The following is an 8,904-nucleotide window of genomic DNA, read 5'->3' as shown; positions in this document are numbered from 1 at the left end:
ATATAATATAATAATATTGTAATATTACACATTTATTCAGATCAGTTTTGTTGTGAGCAGCTTTGGCCCTACAAATTGTGTGTAAATGTCAAACCATTTCAGGTACAATTTTTTTTCATGTTTATTGTACCCCACGGTGATGCACATGACGTACAAAAACAAATCCAAAAACACATCATAAAAAGAACAAACCACTTAACTTGTTTTGTCATTTCATGTGATCAGCCTGAACAGTGGGTGTTGCTAAATAAGCTCCACCGCAACACAAAAGGAAACAAGTAAATAATACAAAAGTGAATTATAATCTCTCTGAAGGCAAAAATTGCTGAGTAAATTAAAGACAAAAAGAATAAAAGTTACCACAACTTTCAGAGTCGAAGGCACTAGTTTGGCTTCAAGTGGTCATTTTTACAACAAAGATTATTATCGCAGTCAGTGGAGCTGAAAGGAAACAGACAGACTCCAGAAATTATGAAAACTTTACAGAAGGTACAGCTGAAAGTTAACATTCACAACTTTAAACCATTTAGGCTAAGTATTTATTTTTAAAGACACCATCATTATATTACGCAGTAGGTCAATATGTTTCAAATTTGTTAAAAGAGAACATCTGCTCTCAGGATGCAGAGTGAATTGAGTGATAAGTATCAAAGCATTTTTTTACAGAGCTGTTAGACAACAACAGCTTCCATTTAACCTTTGTCTGACCAATAAAAACATCCCATAAGAGGGCATAGACTTTATAAAGTTCCTCTGTCTCCTCAGTTGACAAATAGTTATCTCTTTAAACCCTTTCACTTTCATCTGGCATTGCAGCAGTTGTTGTTTTTTTTAACTTGTGGGAGATAAAGGGCAAATCACTAAGGATGTCAGCTTCAATCACTTCCAAATGAGCTGGCAWGACTTAATTGATAGGAGCTGACTAAAATCCCACAGACCCAAAGGCAGGGCTGGAGTGAGGTGCTGTAATTAAACCGGAGGAGAAGAAAAGCCAGAACACAGTGTATTGATCTGGTCTGTTTTTCATTATTTGTGCCATGTGAGGAATCGCGCTAACTTTCAGAGAGCTGTTATTTCTTTGTAGAAGTAACCAAGACACAAAGTAAACCCAGTGTTGGGTTGAGATGGATCAGAAGGAGCAGAAAATTTAAAACAAACGTTGMGTAAATTTAGGGGTTTGGAGTAGCAAGGATAAAATAAAAAAAATAATTCAGTTTGGTATAAAATGTTGTGATAATTTAAATTGGCCGCTGGAGAGTGTCCATTTGTATCAGCATCTAATGGGGGAACCATCAAATGATGCAAAATTGACTGAATTAATTTCCAATCAAATCAGTGGTGAGGCTTTGAATAATTCAGAWTTTTGTAAATAATGACGCTTTTCTGTGTGGCTGCAGTCCTGCTTCAAAGACAGAAAATCCATGTCGCGTTAACAGCTCGTTTTTAAAGAATCACATCAGTGCAGCAGAAACAAAACTAAAACCTTAATACAAAAAACAATGGTTTGTTTGAAAGAAMGCATTTTAATTTTCACGACAGACCACTTCAAATGTTTAGAAATTATCAATGTAGACACAGCTGGCTGCTGCTACTTTTGTGTTTGCAGATCATTATAGAATCTTATAAATTGATGCTGTGTAAACTGTCATATGTGGCAGTTTTTAATATTCATAATCTCTCAGCTTGCTTATCTAAGTTATCACAAACACTTACTGGAACTTATACTCTTATATCAGAAACATATACAATAAAAAACAGCTTTTCTTTCATTTGAATGGTGTAAYGAGTGGCTGGAAGAGCATAATTAAGTGGTTCTTACTGACGTAATGGAAAAAACAAGGTTTAACCCTTTAAGTGCAGGGTGGAATGGCACACGATGGGTGTTGAATACATTAAAAAAAAAACAAATGCACATGTCCCCATGTGGGGGTTTAAAAATAAATCTCAGTTGTGCACGCTTTGGGTTTAACTCTGGGTTAAATAATTCTGTTCTACACTRTGAACATTTATCAGTCTAAGTATAGCTGAAACCTCTCTGCCTCTGAAGCCACTAAAACCCTCAACTGGTGTTGATTTAATAAGACAGCCATAGTTTATAAAATARACATCCATAAATGTATCAGTATTGATTTGGCAGCTTGAGTTGTACTTGCAGGAAACAACTAAAAGGGTAACTAAAAGTCCACCATGTGCTGAGCCGTAAATGGCTGCAAGTAGAGCGTGACTGTTTATTAATCATAATTAAAGAGTGTTACGATTATATAAATCATAGTACTATATAGACGTCAGTGTGTCAGAACATTTACGGTGAACGTCAAAGGTAAAGCGTGCAGGATTCACCCCCAAGGCTCAAGAGAGATTGTTAAAGCTGAGTGACTGATTGTGTCTGCCTGCTGCTGATTAATAACTTACTCGAGAGTAGAGGGGCAATCATTTGCACAAGCTTGATAAATAAATGTCCCTGTTTGGAACTTTCCAATATTTTCTATATTTTTGGTCATTTTTTAGCTGGAAGAAAAGATTGGTCTAAAATAAAACTTATGAGGACTTTTCTTAAGAGGGATTTAAGAGTTGTTTCATTGTTTTGCAGTAGATTGCACCAATAGAAGTTGTCACAATGTTTCCATCTGAGCCTGACCCTCTGGCCTTTTTMGAAAGCAGTCTGAGTCTTTTTGAACAACCCTCCTGCTGACTCTTGTCCATTTGAAGTCATCAAACCAGCAACCTTTAAAAGTGGTGCCTCTGGGTGAAAATCTTGGGTTGCTAAGGTGTTGACTTATCATCATTCATTGGTTATAGTTATTTAGCACAAAAAGTAAGGACATTTGTGTTTGATAGATTATTTCTTTGTTGTAACAGTACTTCTTGGCAATACATTGTATATTGTTGGAAAGACTGTTAATTTCCCTTTCAAATGGTGCCACATTTGTAAGGAACATGCATACACGTGGGATGTAGAGCTGAGTGGGTTTTGCAAATGAAAAAATTGCCGAATCCTCTCTGCCAAAAAGTTTATTCTGCATTGACTGATTTTGTGGACTGGATGGTTGAAGTTTGAAGAAATAAGACATATTGGTAATTTTGGGAGCATCAGCCTGGCACTTTCTACAAATGCCTGGTTACACACTGCCTCTTGTTCTTGGGAGGCCCGTTTTGCAGCCTGTCTCTGACATCCTCCTTTAAATGGAACTTGGTCCTCACTTTGGAGATGGCAATAGGGCTCACTCCAACAAATTCTGCAACTTACCGTATTTATTTAAGTGTAATACGTAAAATTTAATCCATGAAATCATCCATAAAGTTGGGGGGTAGTATTATACTCGGATAAATATTTTTACTTATGCATTTTAATTGAAATATCGGCTTCATTCACAAAATGCCTGAGTCCGGAAATGAGACCACGTCGTGAAAAGCAMTTGAAGCAAGCTTACCTGTGACACTCCTCTCGCTTCAGAGCGAGATAGTAACAGATCCAGGRGACATGATGTGAAAAAAGGGGGGAAAAGTATTCCTGCACCTTAGTAATGACATTAGATTGTGACCGAGCAGCTCCTTGAACAACAACAAACACATGTTCGTCTGTAATGGCTGCCATCTACCGGTGTTCTGAAAAAGTTTGTATCCCTGAAAAAAGTTTCCCCACCAGAGGGGGCGCTCGCGAGTAGGAAGTAATCTGCTTTTCCCCCACAAGATGGTCCAAATCTCATGTGAAGTCTCTGACTTTTGTGTTGGCGCCTCCTGATGGACTATGTGTAAAATGCCAGAATTCATATGATGTTGCTGCAAAGCTCAAAATCATAGTTTGCTGATATATTCTGTATTTGTTGTCAAAATACCTTTTAGTACATATGTTGTTGAAATAAAATGAACAGTCCAATGATCTTGACGTCTGTATGAAATTGGAGGTAGTTTGAGAATTAAATTTTTTATGCTTTTTAAGCTCAAAAACGCGCAGGGGGGCATATTATACATGAGATTGTATTATACATGAATAAATATAGTAGTTTTGCAGAACACCAGCTTGAAGATGCCCTGTCACAAAGGATCCTATCCAGATCAGCCTGCGTGTTAACAGGCTTTCAAATGAAATAAGATTTATTGCTAAGAAGCATTGTTACAAAAAAAAAAAAAAAAAAACCTGCCAAACARAAATTTCCTTATTTTTCATGCTAAATTTAGTTAGGCCTAAATCTCTTTTTAACATTCCTATAAAAGTAAACATGAGCTGGATCAAATTATTTGGTTTTCTCATGAATGTTTGGAAAGCTGAGCAACAAAAAGGATTATTATACTCTACAAAAGTAGACCAAAAATTTCTTAATTTCTGAGACATATCCATAATGGTACAGATTCATTACTTTAGTGGACACAATAATCCAATTAGGAGCATTTTTTATGAGCTGTGAATCCAAAGACAGCCCTCTGGCAGAAACATTAACGTGGTATATTAAATGTGTCATGCCACTGTCCTCCTGAAGTCCTGAAGTGTATTTATACATATATTTTCTCTACTTTGAATAAAAAAAGTTTCTATAATTGCCTCTGCCATGTAGTTTTGGACTTGTGCTGCTAGTCAGGTATCCGTACGAGGAATAAAGCTCCCATTAGCAGCCCGCCTGTCAGGCTGATGACTGTTATTACGATGGCACTTGCTGGTTGTCACCTCCATTTGCTTAAAGAGCAGTCTGTAGAGCTTTGGGGTCCAAAAGGTCTCACGCAATAAGAAGCTGGTTGATGGTGAATAATAGCGCTGATCCTCATAAATTATTCACACCTCGAGCACCACATACATAAACCTCTCTGTCTTTGCTCCTTCGGAAAGAATCAAAAATCAATCAAGAAATTATAAAAGAGACAGTGTGGGGATGTAGATGTCAGCTGTTTTCACTTTTAGATGAATGCATGCAGACCCAATCACTTAAGAATACATTAACATCATTATTGATGTTTCCTCCTGCCAATATGATTTGCTRTTCTGTTTGAATCTGATGGCATCTCGGATGAAATATGTTGACAATTATTGTTTTCCATCAGCAAAAAAGTGTGTAAAAGTGATGTTTCCAACTCCACTTATTAAAAAACAGCTGTCAAGATGGAAGCAACATTTATCAAACCCAGTCTCACCAAAGAACTCGTCTAAAATGAAAGGACTAGCATTCCTTGAAGGAATGCACATCACCCACCAACTTTCATCCTAGGGTCTTCTGTTGAGAAATGGTGGCGTTAGAGCCATTTTAGTCAAACCTTGAAAATAAGGTTATGTATAATAACGTACAGTATGTCACAATCACAGTGTGCTGCCAAGAGTCCCCGCCTCCTTTAAAGTGAGTCAAACTGAGTTTGTGTGATCTTCAGCAGTTCGAAAACATCACCTGATTTCTGGCGATTGTTTGACCTTTGACCTGACAATCAACATCAGCAGTAACTGAAACTTCACTCAGAGAGAGACCATTTCTTTTGTCTCACAGCGGTGGCCTCCACGTTAAGGCGTTTGAAATAGAGAGTATTGCTATTGGCTGACGGATGTGTGCTGTGTTCTGCTTTGACAAGGCTTATTAGTAAGAGTAATGTCTGCTGTCATGAGGCGACCTCTGCCCTCCGACTGATTACGTGTGTGGCTGTGTGGGACGTGCCGTTTGGGTTTCTCCGTCATAGTTAAGAATAGGGGCGAGGGTGTCGAGCCTGCCGGTGGATGTGTGAACGTCGTGATGACAAGTCAGATAATATCCACCATCCTCTAGTCAGCTGAATAACACATGAAATGACAGGGGTGAAACTTGAAGGATAATAATATTGCATATATTTTTTTTTCAGAAATATTAGGACACAAACATGCAAACTGCTCACAGTACTGAGACAGCAGTTGCTGCGCGACACAAACCTCCGTTCATCTTCGAGTAAACCTGCTCCATCTGGCCTCTTTCCTCTGACGAGAATCCCTCCGATTTGTATTAAATCCTCGTCGGAGCATAGTTAACTTCAACCCTCTGTTCCAAGCTGATATTATTCAAATTTGAGGTGCTGGGCTGCTGCCAGATTGATCCAACACAATTTAGCCGCTCAACATGAGTGCAATTTTGAAAAAAAAAAAGGAAAAATATAAATAAAATAAAAAAGAAGAAGCTCTTTGAATTCTCCTTGAACGCTTTTTGTTGACTGTTTTCATTCTCTATCCGTGAGTACATGTCTGTGAATCACAGTTCAGTTTTGCAGCTTATGAAGAAGTTTGAAAAACATGCATAGTACTATTTAGAGACTTGTAACCCAGACTGTTAGTAGTTGAAGTAAACAAGCATTAAGTTGGAAGGCTTGTGGTGCCCTTTATTGACACGAAACCAAACTGCTTCTTACCAACAGTAACCTCTTGTCTAAGGTTACGTTCAGACTGCAGGTCTTCATGCTCAGTTCCGATTTTTTGCAAAAGTCCAATTTTTTTTTGCTTTGATGATCAGATTCTATTTTAAATGCGAGCTCCATATGACCTGCATGGGCTGAAAATGACGTGACGTCACGTTCAGTTTGCTGTTTACAGAAGTAGCTAGATATGCATGCTACATGTTAGCATGTGGATTCTAAAGTAGTTGTGCAATCAGAGCAGATTAATGTCGTGATTAGTGTTTATTTTCCCCTGAATTTCTAGTATTTTTGTGTTTCCTGTGTATGCCTACCTCTGTGGTCTTCCCCTATTCCTCCCATGCACGCACATTTGATTCTCTTGTTTCCTCCTCAGGTGTTTCCAATCAGTTCCTTGTTTACTCACCTTCATAATCTGTGTCTTGTCTTCATTTACCTGTTGGATCATTGTGCTTTAAACCCAGCCTGTGTAGCTGTCCCCTGTGCTCCTGAGCCAGTTTTTTGCTGCCATGTCTTTGCTGCTTTTCCATTTTTAARGAATTGATTATCAGCTCCAGCTTTGCCTGTTCCCTGGGTCAATTTGCCTCCTAGAATCTCACAGTTAAATAATCACCTGAGCTCTTTACTTCACTGTTTGCATTAGAATCGTCCTCTGGTCAGCTGCTCTGGTGCAGCATTTTGTTTTTGGAATAAAGCAACAGGCAAAAGTATCGATACAGTAATTTTAGTATTGATACGGTCCGAGACTGACGTTACCATCATAGATCTCTGTGGATTCTCAGTCATCCAGAACATGAAAAATTAAAAGAACAAAGATGAAGCAACTGGACCTCTGTTAGRTGAAGARGATGTGGAGCTATAAGGTTTAAACTGCATGACTCCAGGTTAGTATCATTACTATCCTTATTATTACTCTCAGATGTAAAAGTCAGATGAAACGAGACACGATTGTTCAGACTGAAGTRCCTTTGAAAAGCATCAGTTATGTATCTAATTTAAAGCGTGGGTCGATTTTGAAAAAAAAAATAGATTTGTCATGTTCAGACTGTCATGAAAAATTCAATATGGGTCAGGTAGGGGCAAATAAATTGTATTTGGGTTGCATTTGCCTGTAGTGTGATGTATAGCTTAGGTCTAGTTTACATACAGTGACTCTCTCCCAGATCATCGTGTGCTCATCAGCTAAATTCCCCTTGCTACAAATCAAGCATAAACGTGCTTTATTTTCAATCATATTACCTTTAAAAATGGGCAAAGTGGCTCAGTTGTTGTAGATTTTAAGGCAGTACAAAATTAACTACAATATTAAACAAGAAGTGACCTTCGCACCAAGGCTGGTTCTTYTTGAGCTTTTTTGAAATCTCCCTTTGCCTCTTTGAGACTCTTCATGCATCCCTGTGCTCATTCTTCAGTTTATTTGTATGTTTGCTGCCACAACATTAACCTTTTTTCTATTTAAAAAATGTTTTTTTTTTTCAAAACTCCTCATGTCGATCTGCATTTCCTGGGTCCAAACCTCGTACAACCGTCTCTGTTCAACCCCTACTTCAAAAGAACTGAACTGCTGCCTCAAGTTTGTCTGCATTTATCTTAGATTTCTGGTGTACATGACATTTTCTCAGCCTCTCTCTTTTTTTTCCAAAAAATCCACAGTCTTTTCCCCAAGCAAATTTAAAATGTGCATTAAAACTTTCACACTAGTCTCTGCGTTGCCCGCCTCAGGACTCTGTGAGTGAAGTTTCCTCTCTTTCTCTTCTCCCAAAAGCATTCGCTTTCTTCACAGGAATCTTAACGTGAGGTGAACTTCAAGATTTATTCTGKCTTTTTACTCTACATTCAAGAAAATTCTGAGTCATCCAGGTTTGTATGCTTCTAATACAGTCTGATCATCTAACTAACTAACTGAGTATTGATTTTTTCATTAATGAACTATCAAATGTTTTTCTGATAACAGGTTAAATATTCCTTTTAGTTTCCATGGCCTTGTAAATGTGGTCCAAGACTTCCTACAAAAAAATTAGATTTCCAAATGTAAAAGTCAAAGGAAAATTCAAGAAACAGKAATCCTGTCTTGGCCCTCTGCTGTTTTTTTTTTAAACAGATTAATTACACTGTTGTGAGGCAGGCTGATTTGAAAAATGGGATRTGTGGCTTATTCTCTGTGATGGATTAACCACAACCAATCTTTGGAAGTCAACCCTTAGTTTTCTGGCAGAAACAAAGAAAAAGACATTAAGGTTTTCAAATGAATAAAGTATTCCCAAATTAACTCAGTTTAGGTGAAAACATATTAAAATTCAGACAATTGGCAAAAAAGGGGAATGCAAAACGTGAGAAAAAATAATAATGTGATGGACAGTTATCTTACATACTGTATGTACATACATATGTGCAAACATATGCTAAAAGTAGTTTTGTTTCAGGGAATCATTTAACATTCAATTGTAATTAAAGGTCTCTGGAAATTGTGTGAAGCTGTGAATAAAAATAAATTTATTCAAAGGAGCCATGGGAATACAAATGAACACACCTGTGGATATCARGAGGGTG

This window comes from Austrofundulus limnaeus, unplaced genomic scaffold (genome assembly GCF_001266775.1).
Source record: "Austrofundulus limnaeus strain Quisiro unplaced genomic scaffold, Austrofundulus_limnaeus-1.0 Scaffold49, whole genome shotgun sequence".
NCBI classification, from domain to species: domain Eukaryota; kingdom Metazoa; phylum Chordata; class Actinopteri; order Cyprinodontiformes; family Rivulidae; genus Austrofundulus; species Austrofundulus limnaeus.
This window is presented reverse-complemented; position numbering follows the sequence as displayed.